Source organism: Eubalaena glacialis, chromosome 18 (assembly GCF_028564815.1).
Source record: "Eubalaena glacialis isolate mEubGla1 chromosome 18, mEubGla1.1.hap2.+ XY, whole genome shotgun sequence".
NCBI lineage: Eukaryota > Metazoa > Chordata > Mammalia > Artiodactyla > Balaenidae > Eubalaena > Eubalaena glacialis.
This window is the reverse complement of record NC_083733.1, coordinates 5592453-5609548: the sequence shown is the minus strand read 5'-3', so window position 1 is coordinate 5609548 and position 17096 is coordinate 5592453. Positions and strand designations below refer to the sequence as shown.

At 41.4% G+C, this 17096-nt stretch overlaps 1 protein-coding gene across 1 annotated transcript in view; it reads left to right on the top strand.

Annotated features, from left to right (window-relative positions):
• Positions 1-17096, top strand: part of CDH13 (cadherin 13) — a 1030117-nt gene that overhangs the window by 629564 nt on the left and 383457 nt on the right. The window lies entirely within an intron of this gene.

The following is a 17096-nucleotide window of genomic DNA, read 5'->3' as shown; positions in this document are numbered from 1 at the left end:
CATCTTAGCAGGTTGCCATGTAGAAATGATAGCCACTAGGCTGTAATACCTTCCTTCTTTTTTTTTTTTCCTGGAAAATCTGGGAATCTGGAATCTTATTTAAACACTCCTGCTTTAAGATGTTGGGAAACAAGTTTTTAAACATTGTAAGGACTAACTCCTCGTGAATATGTCAGGACCAGATCCCGCCCACGGGTTACCAGCAGGAGTAGGCCTGGTTTAGGGGCTCTGGATCAGCTGGGTAAGGCAATCAGAGAGGGCAGGACCTTCAGCATGGCTGGTTGTAGACCGGAAATTCACTTATGAAAAAATAACCGGCCTCAGGAAAATGAGGGGCCCAGAGCCCTGGGATAATTGAGAGGGCTCAGAAACATCTGAGGAATGAAACGGAGGCCTCCGGCTACAGACACACTATGTCTGTCGATGAGATTGGAGGTGAGATTAGAGCCTGTGACATTTGCGGGCCAGAGTCTCCCTGGAGCAGCACTTCAGCACAGCGGAAGCAGCGCTGGCTGCCCTCCGCGGGGACGGCAGTGATGAGTGAGGCAGATGCAGGCATCTTGCGATGAGGCCTTTGCTTCAGTAGTGATGTGGCAACCAGAAAGCATAAGTGAATGTCTAGCTTTGGGTGTATTGCTCATGTCTGTTTTCTCAAAAGCACAAGCACAAATGCCCTCTGGTACATTCATTGTCCAACGATTGTTCATTTGTTCATTGACTGATTGATGGGTTTCATTTATTCAACCGACAAATACTGAACACCTAATATATGCTAGAACTGGGGAGACAGATGAATACAAAACCAATTTTTACACTCAGATAGTTCAGGGTCTAAGAGGGTCACAGCAGTACCTGCCTGCAAACAATGCCCGGCGTCTCTGCAGGGAGCTAAGGGCACCCAAGGAGGCATTAACTCTGGCTGTGTCAAGGAACATGCCAGAGGATGCAACATCTAGACTTGCTTTTACTAATGGATTCATTTTTAAAAGCTTCATCTAGCCTGTGGCACTACAGTCATTATAATGTCAGGACCGTCTCCTACTTTCTCAGTACCTACAGGTTATAATTAAGCACTATATTCGTAGCAGTGATTCCGAGCCCCTCGGGAGTTAACGACTTCCTGAATTTTCAGAGAAGGATTACACTTTGTTTAATTTAGCTGGTACTGAGTGTTTTTCCTTGAGTTTTAGTTCTCTGAAACCTGACATACACATGGAACATACTGCTCTAAATGTACTGCTCTATCCTGAAAAATAACTTTATATCCATTTATCTAATTTGTCCTATGAAGGAAGTCGGTCAGGTGTTACTATTGCCATTTTGCAAATGAGAGAAGGGAGGTGATGGTTGGCCTAGGGGCCCCAAACCCGCTACGGCTATGCCAGCTCCAGGATTAAAACCAGAATCTCCTACTCTCAACCCTGGTTCCGAAAAATAAAGTTAAGTAGAACCTACCATTCTCTAAATGTTCTGAATAAACTCGAGTTTTCCTCACCGTTATTCCTTAACAAAAATCACTGCCGTGGGGCACGCCATCATCAACTTTCCCCTGTACCCCTTCAGAAGACTCCCAACCAGACTGCCTAACCCCCTCTTGGACCCTTCAGTCCAATCTCCACACATCTTCTAGAATTATCGTTTAAAATTCAAATCTGAGTTATTCCCTCACCACCATCCCCTACCTCCTGACCCATATGAGGTTTCACTTTTAATGGCTTTATTGAGGTGTAAATTCCCACACCATATGTTGAGAGTTTAGCTAAGCTACTCCATGGCATTGCTGCCTCCTTGGCATCTGTTTTGTTTGACCAAGCAGCCTGCCGTGACCTTAACCTGACACCAGGTCCTAGTACAGGTGCCCACCCTGGAAAACAGCCCGCAGAGTCACAGGCGTGTGTAAGTTCCTGGCGTGACTTCCCCAGCAGCCCATGCCTTCTGTATTCTCCCCTGAGTCCCAGGGCCTTCCCCTTGCTCACCTCTTAGATAAGACCCCTGTGAAGTTACCAAAACCCTGCTCTTTTGGTTTGAATTTGCCAGTCTGGCCTTAGCCCAGGAACCCGACACCACTTCACTTTCTTTACTTAAGTAAAGGCATTCACCCCAGGTCCCGTTGCTCTCTGTCTGCACTCTGCCTTGACCTCCCCATGGGGCCCCTCCTGCAGGACTTGTGAGCAATAAACTTCTCTATTTCCGTTTCTCTCATGGTCTGTCATTGAACCATGGCTCACTATCTGACACCCTGTGCTCCACTTAACAAATGATATTTTAACAGTCATAACACCATACAATTCACTCATTTAAAGTATACAATTCAGTGGCGTTTAGTATATTCACGGAGCTGGACAACCACCGCCACAGTCATTTTTAGAATATTTTCATCACCTCAAAAGAAGCCCTGTCCCCCTTAGCAGTCACTCTTCCTCCTCCCCGACCCTAAGCAGCCGCCAGTCTACTTTTCTGCCTCTATCGGTTTGCCTATTTTGAACATTTCATATAAATGGAATCATTAAAAATATGGTCTTTTATGACTGGCTTCTTTCACTCAGCATAATGTTTGCAAGGTTTATCCATGTTGTAGCCTGTGACAGTGCTTCATTCCTTTTTACGGCTGAATAATGTTCCATTGTATGCATAGGCCACATTGTGTTTATCCATTCACTGTTGACAGACATTTGGATTGTTTCCACCTTTTAGCTTTTATGAATAATGCTGCTATGGACATTGACGTACATGTTTTTGTGTGGACCTATGTTTCGTTTCTCTTGGGGGTATGGTTGGAAGTGACCTGGCTGGGTCCTGTGGTACCTCTCTGCTTAACCATTTGAGGAGCTGCCAGAGTGTTTTCCAAGTGGCTCCATGAGAGGGTCTTAGAGGTGCTAAGTCACTCTGAGGACAGAGACCAAAATGCTTCGCATCGTCTACAAGGCCCCACTGGACCTGGCCCTGCCCACCTATTCAGTCCCAGCCCATGTCACTCTTGCCACTTTTCTCATCTGCTCAGTCCCTCTGGCTTCTGTGCAGTTTCTCAAAGGTGCAGGCTCTGTTCACACCCTCTCCCTCCTCTTCCCCTGTCAATTTCCCCCAGAGAGGCCTTCCCTCAGCTTCCCCCACCCACAGTCTAAGTGGGATCTCCTTATTACATCCTTCCTTGTTTAATAATTATTTACATAATGCTAATTTAATTCCACTGAATGGTGGCGGCTCTAGATGAGCTAAAAACAAATCTTAAGGCTCCTTTTTTAAACTATTGTAAATGAAGGACCTTGTGCAGAACTCGAGGTATAGTAGGGGCACAAACATATGTGTTGAATGAATAAATAATGAGGGAGAGTTTAGTTAAAGAGATGTCCAGGTGTCAAGTTGGGCTTATCATCTACATCAAAATTCTTATTTCTTCCTGGGTATTTTTCTGCTTCCTCTTTCCGCACTGAATGTTCTAGAATATGGGTCAGAAAACTTTATCTTTAAAGGGACAGATAGAAACTTCCCTGGCACTCCAGTGGTTAAGACTTCACCTTCCAGTGCAGGGGATGTGGGTTCGATCCCTGGTCAGAGAGCTAAGATCCCACATGCCTTGCGGCCAACAAAACCAAAACATAAAACAGAAGCAATATTGTAACAAATTCGATAAAGACTTTTAAAATGGTCCACATCAAAAAAAATCTTTAAAAAAAATAAATGAAAATAAAGGGTCAGATAATAAATACATTAGGCTTTGTGAGCTACACTGACTCTTTTGCAGCTATTCAACTCTGCTGTTCTAATGTGAAGGCAGCCTTAGACAATAGGTGAATGAATGAGCGTGGCTGTATTCCAATACTTGATTTACAAAAACAGCAGGCTGCATTTGAGCTGGAATCACCAATATTTGATTATCTTTGACTTACAAAATCTGCAGCTTCCTGTGGTTCAGCGTAACAGAACTCATAAGAGAAGGGAGATGGCAGATAAATTATGGTTCGTTAGCACTTACCCTTCACACAGCAGTGTCATGCTTCCTGGGCCATTTGCTGCACCATCTAGGTAGCAGGGAGAGCTGTACACCTACTCATCTCTGCAGGCCCAGAAGCATGCAGAAAGGGATGTCATCAGCAAAGTAATGAGTTGCATTGGCACTTTCATTCTGGGCTGACCAGGATGCTTGAGGAAGTTGGGTGTCTCTTTGCCAGGGGGAAGCTGGATGGCCCAGAACAAAGCCAAATGCAGGCTAACTGCAGCGTGGATGCAGAGTGGACGGTCTGTACTCTGAAGCTTAGAACCTGTGCACCAAACTGAGGTGGGGGCATCTGGCCAAAGGAGAAAAGGTGGAGCAATCTGGATGGAAATCCAGAAGAATCTAACAAGATGCATCTGATGATGACACAGTCATGTCTGGCTGTATGAGGAATTTTCTTGCACAAGCAAAAAATCAGAGAAGAGATGCTGAGCTAAGGTTATAAGAATGGTAAAGAGGGATTTATGTAAGAAATATGAGTCAATTCTTGTAACTTGCATTTGCCTCATTTATAAAGGCAGGGACAGATGGGATCATTTTGGCGAGCTAGGATTTGTGTTAAGTTCCACTTGCTTTATTTTCTTTCATTTAAATATGCTTATTAGTAATATGTGTGTCAGAACAAAATAATTTTCTATCAGTCATTGGCAAACAGTGAATAATCCCATGTAAAATATGTTTGCATACTTTAGACAGTTGTAACAACTTCACTGAACTTGGTTTCTTCCTCTGAAATAGGCAGAATGTGCTTCTGTTGAATCCTTCATGCACTGCCTTTTAGCTGGATTCACCCTCAAGGAATTCTTGAAAGATAGGTGTTATTTCTTTCTTGTATATTGATCTGTCCTCTGGAAAAAAGAAACTTCCCTGTAAACTTAAAGCCTTCAACTCATCTAGTGTTCATTTGTTACATATATTGAAAACCTACTAGGTGGAAGGCACTGTCCTACTGTACTGTGGGGACCAGACAGGCACTCTTTGTCCTCGCGAGCAGACTTCCTAGTAGGAGTGACGGAGATAAAAGAAATGACTGCATAGTAGGCCTGTAACAAGAGCGGGAGATTAAAGAAATGACTGCATAGTAGGCCTGTAACAAGAGCCTGGAAACAGCATAGGGACAAGGTTTGGACAGTGATGGAGGGATGGCTAGTTTTGATCAAGCAGTTATGGAAGGCCTCAATTTTGAGGGAAGTTGTGAATGATGAAATGAAGGAGCGAGTCCCAAAAACTTCTTGGGAAAGAGTATTTATAGGTGAGGGAACAGTATTTTCAATGACCCTGGAATGGAAGTTAACAGGCTCGAATAACTCGAAGGAATGTGTGGCTGGACTGAAGGATTCTGGGAGAGTAATGGAAAATGTGGTCAAGGTGCGTCCACGGTTCATGCCAGGGACTTGTAGGCCACAGCGAGGTCTTTGGACACAATATGTGTGGGATGGTTGAGAAGCAGAAGAGCAAAAGGTCCAGTTTGCATTTTCAAGGTAACCTGGAAAGCTGCGTGGGGAACAGAGTGTGGGTGTAAGAGCAGGAGCAGAGAGAGCAATTAAGAGATTTCGTAGCAACACGGGTGAGAGAGGGTGGCTCAGCCCGAGGGTAACAAACAGATTGTGAGAGATGGTCAGATTCCGAGGAGAGAAGGTACAGATGACAGGACCAGCTGATGGACTGGGCTTGGGGAAAGAGTTGATGGGCCACAGTCTTCTTCAACTCAGTAGCTACACCACCATTCACCTAGGAGCTCATTTTGATTCCTCTCTTGCAAAGACAGTGTCCGAGTTTGAAATGCTTAAGGAAAAAATGGGGAAGAGGAAAGGGGACCACTCAGCTGCATCTTGGCAGTGATGAAAGCCAGGTGGTCCTAGTTATGTGTGTTGCTCATTACTGTAAGGGTCTTACGCGTTAAGTAGCAAGCTTAAGCTTTTGCCCTGCTAGTCAACCTGCCCTAACCAGAGGCAGTCTCTGTGGGGTCTTAGCGCCTTCTGTTTGGCAATAACATGAGGAGAATTGAGCTGTTGCAGAGTAGGTTTTCCCAAAGTGCAGTCTGTAGGCCACTGCATCCGAATTACTCAGGGTGACTTAACATAGATTCCTGAGCCTTGCTGAGAACCTACTAATCCCTGGGGTTGGGTCCCAAGAGTCTGCATTATCCACATTTCCAGGTGATTCCCATGCAAATTAAAGGGTTTCTTTAAATTATGATAAAAAACACATGACATAAAAATTTCCATCTTAACCACTTTTAAGTGTACAGTTCATAGTGTTAACTACATTCACATTGTTGTGAAACAGCTCGCCAGAACTTTTTCATCTTGCAAATCTGGAACTCTATACCAATTAAATAACAACCCCCTTTTCCTCTCCCCTCAGCCCCTGATAGCTACCATTCTCCTCTCTGTTTCTATGAATTTAACTACTTTATTATTTTTTTTAATTTTTAAAAAAATTTTTGGCCCCGCCACTTGGCTCGCAGGATCTTAGCTCCCCGACCAGGGAGCAAACCCGGGCCCCGGCAGTGAAAGCACCAAGTCCTAACCACTGGACTACCAGGGAAGTCCCTGAATTTGACTATTTTAGATACTTCATATAAGAGGAATCATACAGTGTTTATCTTTTTGTGACTGGCTTATTTCACTCAACATAATGTCTCCATGGTTCATCCATGTTGTAGCAAGTAGCCAGATTCCTATCTTTTTAAAACTGAATCATATTCCATTGTATGTATATATTCCATTTTGCTTATTCATTCATCCACCAGTGGGCACTTGGGTTGCTTCCACCTCTTGGCTATTATGAATGATGATGCTATGAATACAGGTGCACAAATAATTTAAAATTTTAAAAGCATTGTTCTCTAACATGAGAGAAACGTTCAGAAATGGAACTGCTCTATATCTTGATTGGGGTGATGGATATAAGCATAGAACTAAATACACAGGCATATGTGCATGCACACACACACAAATACAAATAAAAATCAGGAAATCTGAATAAGATCCAGGATTCTGTTGACATCAGTGTTCTGCTTGCGATCCTGGACTGTGGTTTTGTAAGATGTTACCAACGGGGGAAACTGGATAAAGGGTGCAGGGTGTTTCTGTGTTATTTCTTATACCTTCAGGTAAATAAAAAATTATTTCAAAATAAGTTTACTTAAAAAAGAGAGCATTGCTGTCACTGTCCTGGAGATGAGAGTGTGCCACCAAAAGGGGGGACCCAGTCTGGAAACGGAGGGTGATAAAGGTATGCCTGGGAGGGCAAGGAATCCTAGGCATTGTTCCAAAGGAGAAAGTGGAACAGAAATTGAGGCCAACCCAGAGGGCTAAGTGGACCCAGGGACGTGCAGTCCAAAGCCCAGACAGCAGGACCAATATAGCAGCAGTGGGGACCTGGATGTCTGAGGAGAGCCAGAAAAACAACGAGGTCATCTCACAGCTGAGTCCCCAGAGTGTGGGCCTGAGCTGGTCACTGACACCTTCCCCAGGTCACATTGGTTCTGAGTACAGGGTGGGAGAGAGAGAGGGAGGAGAAATCTGACGCGGGCCCATGAACTTGGCCGAATCCATTCCTCACATGGAGATTGAACAGAGGTCTTGGCACCAAGAGGCTCGTGTATCTTCTTGATTCTAAATGAGCTTCAGTTTCCTACAGGCAGCTTCTGCAACGTATCTGCGACTTCCCTGAGATGCTTGAGTTTGTGAACCTTCATCAAGACCATAATGTTCTAAGGATATTTTTCTTGCTTCACAAAAAACTTTAAGGATGCTGGCAGCCGCTGTTTATTTAGCACTTGCTATGTGCCAGATGTTTTGCTAAGTGCTTTACGAACGTCAAGTATTTTACCTCATGACAGCCCCATGAGACAGGTCCCATTCTCCCATTTTAAAGATGAAAAAGTTGAGATTCTAGGAAGGTAACTGAATAGGTTTAAAATCACAGAGTTGATAAGGAGTAAAATAGGGCCTGGAGCCAAGTTTCCCTCAACCCTAAGTCCACACTTGGAGCCTCAGCTCTTTGCTGGCTCTCAGAATTTATCAGTGAGATTAAAAGTGAAGCTTCAAAGAAGAAGCAAGACATTGATAACAGTGATGGTTCAGAAAATAAAGCTGATGAGACCAAGTTCCATATTATAAAGTTCTGTCAAATGCATGAGGCTCTTTTTTATCCAAAATCAAAGACCTGTGAAGTTGGGAAAAGCCAACCACCCTCTGTTTTCTACCACAATACTAATGATCTCTTATAAACCTAATGTTCCCCTGCTTCCCATTAATCATCAGTACTAAGAGATGCTAGATGTCCTAAAGTTTAACAGGTTCCCGTAACTCCCCATTTGTGATAAACTATAGCCAATCTGTAGTCAATTTCAAAATAAATTTTATATATTCTTTTTTAACTGTGAAATTAACACATGCCCATTATAGGAAATCCAGAAAAGTGTAGAGAAGCCAAGTTAAAAAAAAAAAAATTACCTGCAATAAAACCACTGTTAGTGGTTAGTGTAATGTCTTTGCCTGTTTTTCAAAAATTTCATCATGTAGTACTACTTAGCAATTGGATTATTTAATTCATACAATGAACACCATGCCATTAATATTTTTCCATTCCCTCAAGTATTTCTGCAATGTAGTATTCTTTGTGCAAATACCAGAATCTATTTCATCAATATCCAGGTAGAACATTCTGTTGTTTGTAATTTTTCCTATTTTTAAACAATATTGAAATGAGTATACATGTTACTAAACACCCCTTATTCCCTGGCACACACACATAGCAAGTAAAATCACATGTTTTCAAGGCTTATGATGCATATTGACAAATGGCGTTTCAGAAAGATGTTTTAGTATCATCAGTAATGTATGAGATTTGGTTTTCTGACAAGTTTGTCAAATACTATTAGGTTTTTCTAATTATTTTGTCAATTATATAAGCAAAAAACCATCTCATTTTAATGTTATATTTATTGCTTTTTTCTTTTCTTGCTTTGCTAATTGTTGTTTTTTCCCTATTGATTTTTAACCAGCTCTTTGTATATTCAGGATAGTAGGCCTCTGTTTTACATGATGCAAATATTTCGCTTAGTTTTCTGTTTATTTATTGTATTTTAGTGATATAAGAAACTTGCATTTAAGTAGTTTAACCTCTCAATAATGCACATAATAACTTGTGCCTTTAGTACTGGTTTAGAAAGGCCTTCCCTACTCTATGACATAAATATTCAAATATTCAAAAAAATACTTTCTTCTTCCTAATACTTTAATCCATCTGGATTTATTAGGCTATAATTTAAATTTTTATATTTCAACCTTAATTTTGAAGAAAATCATGTTTCATAAAACATTTTAATACTTATTTAACTAAATGACTTCAGATCTGTAAACTAAAAAAAAAAAAAAGGAAAGAAAGAAACGTATTTCATTGCTTTCTATTCCTCTGAATTTCACTTTAGGAAGGGAGAAGGGCAAGTGAAAATAAAATCGCCCATACTTTTCTCCTACAGCTTTGTTTTTAAAAGTATTATATTTCTCATCTTTGCACGAAAATCCCCTTAACCCTTGTACATATCTTTAATGGATCTGGCATAATTCCAACATCCATGATTTATATAAAGTCTACTTGAACCAATTAAAATTTTCAGCCTGTGTCCTCTCTTGGGGTAGAGGATATTCACTGGGACTTTACCCAGGCTGCTTACATAAAATTATTTTGAATATCTGCATAGATTTCTTCCACATAATTAAAGTTACTTGCAAAAGTTAAATAGAAAAATGCCCTCAAAGTCCAGCGTGGTTGTGAGCATACATTCATAAGAAAGAAAAAGTGTTTTCATTATGTTTGGTGGAAAACATACTTTAAAAGTAAAATTTCACATTCAGTAAAGAAATACTATGGCTCTAAGCAAAGCAAGCTTTTCAAAGAACATTTGATAATAGTATCAAGATCTTTAATTAATAATCTAACAAGTAGGAAACCTTTATTGCCCCTTTGATCATTTTTTTGAGGGAGCTGTAAACACCACATCCAGTCCATAAAGGGGAAGATTACACACAGAACTGTGTAAATGAAGGTGGAGGAATGTTAAAAAGGCTAAAAATATCTTTTCCCTGGGAACTCTCCAGGAGTTGGTCCATAATGAGATTCAACTTCGACAAATGAATAAAGCTGAGAAAAATAACTTGAATATGCAAATGATTGGTGTGAAAGAGAAATCTAGATTACTGTAATAGGAAAGCAATTTTGAGGGGGTAATGGCTGACACAGAAGAATTGAATCGACGGTACTGTATCCACATTTGCAAAAGTCTAAAGAAAGGTCTGCTGGGAGTGAACAAATGCCCAAGTCACCAAACCTCATCTGATCTAACAAAGCTTTGTTTTGAATTTCCTATGTGTGTGCTACACACACTCGCTTATCTTTTTATTCCTTTAGCAAAGAGAAAAATGACATTCTAAACATCCTTTGTTACATGCGCCAACTTAGATACGGAGAAGTGAAGTTCCTTAATAAGACAGGCTCACCATGTGACCCAGTTAGCCTGGGACAGTCTTGATTTCCACCTGTTGTTGTGCCTTAATTGTTGATAGTACCTGCTTTCATTCTAAAAGTTGTTCGAGTTTGAACAATTAATGATGTGGCCACAGTATCAATTTTCTATTGCTGCTGTAACAAGTTACCACAACTGTAGCAATGCAAAACAACACAAATTTGTTATCATGCACTTCTATAGGTTTTGAGTCCAACATGGAACTCACAGGACTAAAACCACACGCCAGCAGGCCTGCATTCACTTCTGGAGGCTATAAAGCAGGCCTTGGCTTTTCCGGCTTTGGGTGGCTACTCACACTCCTTGGCGCATGGCCTCTTCCTCCACCTTCAAAGCCAGCAATGGCTGGTCAAGTACCTTCTCACATCAAATCACCCAGACTTGCTTCTCTTCCTCTCTCTTAAGGACCCTCATAATTACATTGAACCTACCCGGACGATCCACACTGATCTCTCTATTTTAAGGTCAGCTGATCAGCAACCTTAATTCCCCTTTGCCAAGTAACCTTACATATCCACAGGTTCCAGGATTAGGACATAAAACTCTTTAGGAGTGTCATTATTCTGCCAACCACAGCCACTTTATAGGTAACAGAGCTGAAATTTGAAGGCAGGCTTTCTGATTCAAAGTCTAGTGTAATTTCAGTGATCGGGGAGGATGTCTTTGGTGGAAAACCCTTGTTTTTGGTCTTTATGAGATGTTGGTAGGTGGGGAGGGTGTGAGAATTGCAAACAAAAATTCAATAAAAATATCTATCAGTGCCTTCTTTATTCGAGGCACTTAATTTTGGAGATCATCTGTTATAAATAATCTCACAATAGCCTACTTATGCAAAATCTCTGTGGGATTCTTTATCTCCATAGAATTTTTATGGAATTTTTTTTTAAAGCTATGAACATCTTTGAGGTTCTCAAGACATAGTTTCAACTGCCTTCCAGGAATATCATATCAAGTTTAGATTCCCCTAACGTGGAACCCGGTGCTTATTTCACAGCACCTTCATAGTCATTGAGTCTCATCTTTTCTTTATCCTTCTCCTCTATGGAGGCAAATGCTGGCATCTTATTTTTCGTATGTGTTTCAAGGTTTTGTGTAAATCTGTATGTCTAAACTTGTAGTCACATATAACTGGAGATGTCTAATATTTGTTAGACATTTGTATATCCCTAATTGAATGCAGTGAACTTCTAGTTATAATTTTGCATTTCTAGCATTATAACTATTCTTATTATAAAAGATGGTATTTGGGATGAAAGGAACAAGGCCCATCTTTTTGACTTATAAATTGGTTCAAGTAGAATTTCCTAAACAAGTATTTCAAAGCAGCATCCATGTCGGAAAACGTTTTTATGTTCCAAAGAGGTAACTTGGAGGGCACCTACTCATTTGGGTAGGAGACATCATATCTGTGTCCAAAAGAGAAACTGAGTCACGTTATGTTAGAGTTATAGCTCATAAAGTCTCTTCATTTTCTGTGATGTAAAAACATATGGTTGAAAAGCATGTGAACACTCACGCATTCCACTGATAACCAGTAGTTTAACTATATCATCTCAAATAAGTAATGTACTATGTTGTGTATGTTTTACTTCATTTGAATATTTAGCCCAAAGCAGAATTATCAGAGTTCAAAAAGGTCACTGAAGTGTTTTCTAAATTATTTTACTTCAAAATGACTCATGAGTCTATAGACTGTGTATCTCACACTTTGTTTCTTATCTCATTGATCCAGGTTTGACATCTGTTACTGGGGTCATCTCATAGAAAAAATATTGTGTTTTAAGAGCCAGTGTCTTCATTTTGGCCTTCACCCAAAAAACCTTGTAGCATTTGTTTTTCATCAGTTCATCCCTTTGGATCAGATCACAGTATCAAATTTTGTCTGACTAAATTGTGTCTTTCATAAACAGATCAAAGAGAATAAGCCAAATGAAGGGCAAGATGTTAATAGCTTGTTGTGACACCAAAGGCCAGTGTGCTTGTACGTGCTTTGTAATTTGGCTTGTTACGTTTGTGTCGCGTTGTTTTTTTAAGGGATTCTTGTCTCCGCATGTGCACAGCCCATCTCCATTATTATGGTGCAGTAATTGGTTTGAAGAGTCATCAGTTTGCATGTTGTGACTTGATAGTTCCCATTTCTGGTGGAGACACCCCCAGGATATGGAAGGAGAATCGAGAACCTAGGAAGTGGGGTTCAGGAATGGTAACCGAGGGGACCCCACGTGCTTCAGCTAGAGCTCCTCTGGCAGCGTAGCTTCCATTCTGACTCCTGTGGTTTTTCACCACCTCCTCCCCATTTCAGAGGTCAAGCTCCCTCTCACCCTACACACAGGACTCAATGACCTGGTGTCCACCTACCACGGCCCCTGAAGTGGAGCGATTAGTTCACGTGGTACCTTCATGTGGTATCTTCATGTCTCCAGTGTTGCATAAAGTAATTTTGCCTTAAACAGATAAAGAGTGATTTGCATACCTTGTTCCCCTCCCCATTTTATTCACCTTGGTCATTTGAGAGCTACATTTATAAGAGGTCCAAGTCTTTTCTTTTCTTTTCACAAAGTCTGTGACATTCCAGAAGGGAACATGTTGTAGCTAGGCTGATGCTATAATATTTCCCAACCTGTCACTTGTGGCAGGGTGTCACATTATACATAGAGGCTCATGGTGTGTTTTATTATGTATTTTCATGTGTATTAGGAAAAATTTTAAATAAGCTCACCATACTCCTGAATTCATGGATAATTTTGCCTTGGAGGAGTCATCAGTGAAACATAACAATCTATGTACAGCAAAACTATTAAGTAAATAACATAGTTAGTAAAGAGGAATTTTTAAAATGTAAGGAAAGTCCATGAAAGAGCATTTAGCAAACAAGGGCACAGTGGGGGACAGCACAAATGTTCAAGTCAGATCTAAGTTTGGATCCAGCTGGATCACAAACTAGCTTTTGACCATAGACCAGGTACTTAAATTTCTCTGAGTTTTGCTGCAATGGGTATTTCTCTAGGTTGTTTTGAGCCAAATGAGGCAACACATAAAAAGCCCAGACATGTATTGGACACCAAATAAATGTTAGTTCCCTTCTTTCAAAAGGCAAGTAATCAGTTTAATGTACTTGGGTGTTGTTTACCACTGTGGTTCTTGTTCATGAATTAAGACTGCACAGAGTCAACTGGCCTTCGGTCCATGGAGCCTGGGACTGACGGTCAGCTTCTGTGTGCCAGGAATGGAGAGACAGGACAGATGGCCAAAGCTGAGGCCAAAACTTTGGACGCCAGTCTCTTAAAGAGGGATTGTCTCTTCTGAGGAGGGCTCTATGCAGGCAGCAATGAGTCAGGTGCCTGCTGTGTGCCGGGCACTGAATCTCAGCCTTGGGGATTTGCTGTTGGGCACGAACACCCACCCCACCTCTGTCTTGATGGGGCCGGAGAGGCAGACATTAGTTGAATTGTCACACAAATAAATAAGCAATTACGTGTTATGGAAAGTGTTATAAAGGCAGGGTACCAGTGCCATGGGAGTGTCAACCACGGACACCCAAGGTAGTCTGGAGCGGTAATGAAGGATCTTCTCTGCCAGTGATATCTGAGATCTGAAGGATGGATGGGGGCTGACCAGATGGCAGATGGGATGCTCCTGCCGGCTAGGAGGGTTGCACATGAAGATACCTGTGTTGGGAAGGAATGGGATGAGTTGGAAGAACTGAGGAAAGATCAGTGTAGCTGGATAATGAGAAATAGAGGGGCCCTCTTGTGATGTGAAATGAGTTTGGAGAAGTGGGCTGGGGCCAGATGATAAAGAGACTTGTCACAGTAAAGGAATGGGCTGTTATCGTAAGAGGAGTGAGAAACGATTGAGAGGTGTCCATTCTGGGGTGACAGAAATAAATAAAAATTTTGAAAAGGCATCTTGGAAGCCTGTATTAGTCAGCCTTCTCCAGAGACACAGAAGCAGTAGGATTCTGTTATAAGGAACTGACTCACACAATTATGGCGGCTGAGAAGTCCCAGGATCTGCCTGGGCCAGCTGGAGGCCCAGGGAAGCTGGTGGTGTGATCCAGTACAAGTCCAAAGGCCTGAGAACCAGAGAGGCCGATGGTGTATATTTCAGTCCAGGTCTGAAGGCCTGAGAAGCAAGACCACTGAGGGCAGCAAGGAATGGAGGCCCTCAGGTGGAAAGACAAGGGCGAATCCCTCCTTCCTCTGCATCTTGTTCCATTCAAACCCTCAGTGAATTGGCTGGTGCCCACCCCCACTGGGGAGAGCCATCTACTTTACTGGGTCCACAGACTCCAATGTTAATCTCATCCAGACACACCCAGAAATAACGTTTAATTTGAGCACCCCATGGCCAGTCAAGTCGACACATAAAATTAACCATCACAAACCCCTTAGAGAATAGATTACGGTAGGCAATATTAGTAGCAGGGACACCCATTAGGTGCCTGTTGCAGTGGCCCAGGTGGGAAGTGTCAGAAGCTAATCTCTGGAGGTGATGATGGATTTGGAGAGAAGAGGGTGGATTTAAGAGAAATTCAGGAGACAGAACAAGCAGTGTAGACCCGACTCGTTGATGGAGTGGCTGGGGATAGAAGGCCTCACTTGGGGAAGAGGGTGGCTTCTGAGTTTCTGCTTTGATCCCTGGGAGAAGGACCATCCTCTGGGCAAAGTTTAGAGCGAAATGGTTAACATGAGACTGGATTTATCGTACTTTCTAGTTGCTCAAAAATCCTTGCCTCCAGAGGGAGGAGATATGGGGATATATGTATAGGTATAGCTGATTCACTTTGTTATAAAGCAGAAACCAACACACCATTGTAAAGCAATTATACTCCAATAAAGATGTTAAAAAAAAATCCTTGCCTCCAATAATGACATTTTGGAGTATTTTGATTAGATATTGACACCGCATATCTTGCATCTCAATGCATCTTGCATCTGAATCCTAATCCCCCACATTCTACAAGACTTGGCTAGTGTCATAAGCCACAAGTAAGACAGAGGAACAGAATTCACATTTGCCAAATATGCAGATCTGTCAGAACTGGGAGGGGCAGACTCTAGATCCAGCTCAACATAATGGAAAGACAGACACTAAGGAGATACAGTTGATCAGGATGAAGGCCAAGTCAAGTTCTTGGCAATTTTGGGAGGACAAAAGGCCAGACCTTCATTATTACAAGAAATTGCTCCCAAAGCTTGATTTTTATTTTCTTCGTTTAGCAGTATTGTCATAGTAGCTTTAAAAATCAGCATAAAAGCTCATTCTCTGTAAGATCTCCTTTGTGTGCAGATGTTAAAAGACTCTGCCTATTTAATTTCTTCTTAGCTAAGGTACTCATGCATTATTTTATCTACCCCAGAAATCAAAGTGTGTGTGTGTGTGTGTGTGTGTGTGAATTTGTTATTTGTTAGTGAAAGGATGAAGTAGTGTTAAAGAAAAAATGAAAAACAAATTCCTCTACCCAAGTATACTTGGTTTCATGTTTGCTTACTACTTTCAAATTCTGTCCACATGTGTACATCACACATGTATAGTACACATGCTATTTTTTGTGTTTTCACACAGTATTCTAAGTAGATCCACAAAGTTGAATAATTATTTTATCTAATGGCTGTATTCTAGCATCTTGCTACAAACACATTCATTCAACTCGTCTTTTTTGCACTGGACATTTAGTGGACGCCAGTGTAATTTCATTATTAGAAATAACACTGCAGTAAGTATTTCCATGTATGTAGTGCAACCTGTCTCAAATAGAACCCAGAGTGGTATCCAAATGGAACAAAGTATGTGTCCTTCATAGATGCGGTGAATTTTGCCATGCGACTTTCCAAAGGGTGAAACCAGTTTATAACACATTCAGGTGGGGTATAACAAACGTGTTTCTCTTTTCTTTTCCTAATTAGGGCTAGTTTTGACAACAGTATTGGTGATAACAGTAGCAACAGTAGCAGCAGCTAATATTCTTGAGATGAGTTACATAACAGGCATTATATAAAGTGATCTAGAAGCATTGTTTATAGCAGTTTAAAATGTAAACTCTGGAGACTGACTTCACAGGGCCAAATCCAGACTCCACCACCTAACCTCTAATTGGCTTCATTCCCTCCTCAGAAATGGTTCATAGGGTCACTGTGAATATCAGGTGAGTTAATATAGTAGAGAGCCTCGGTAAGCCCTGGATAATGGTGGTTACCATTATCCCTAATAATGAGTGTTTTATGATCCCATTTTACAGATGATAAAACTGAGAGACTAAGAGTATGAGTTGAGGTCACATGACTAGTGAGAAGTTGTGCTGGGATTCCAATTGCAGAGACCATTTCCCAAGGATTCCAGCTACAGAGACCTTTTCTGACAGAAATACTCAACAGGGTCCCAATGCAGGGACCACCACTGATATCCAAGAAGTGTCACTGTGGCCACTGAGTTAAATCAAGGAAGTATCAGGCACAGAAATGAGAGCATAAAGTCTGCATGGTTCACTAGAGAAGCCACGACATAATTCCTTGTTACCATGCAACAGTAAAGCTGGTTTTTCTGTGCTGTTTTCTTCAGCCT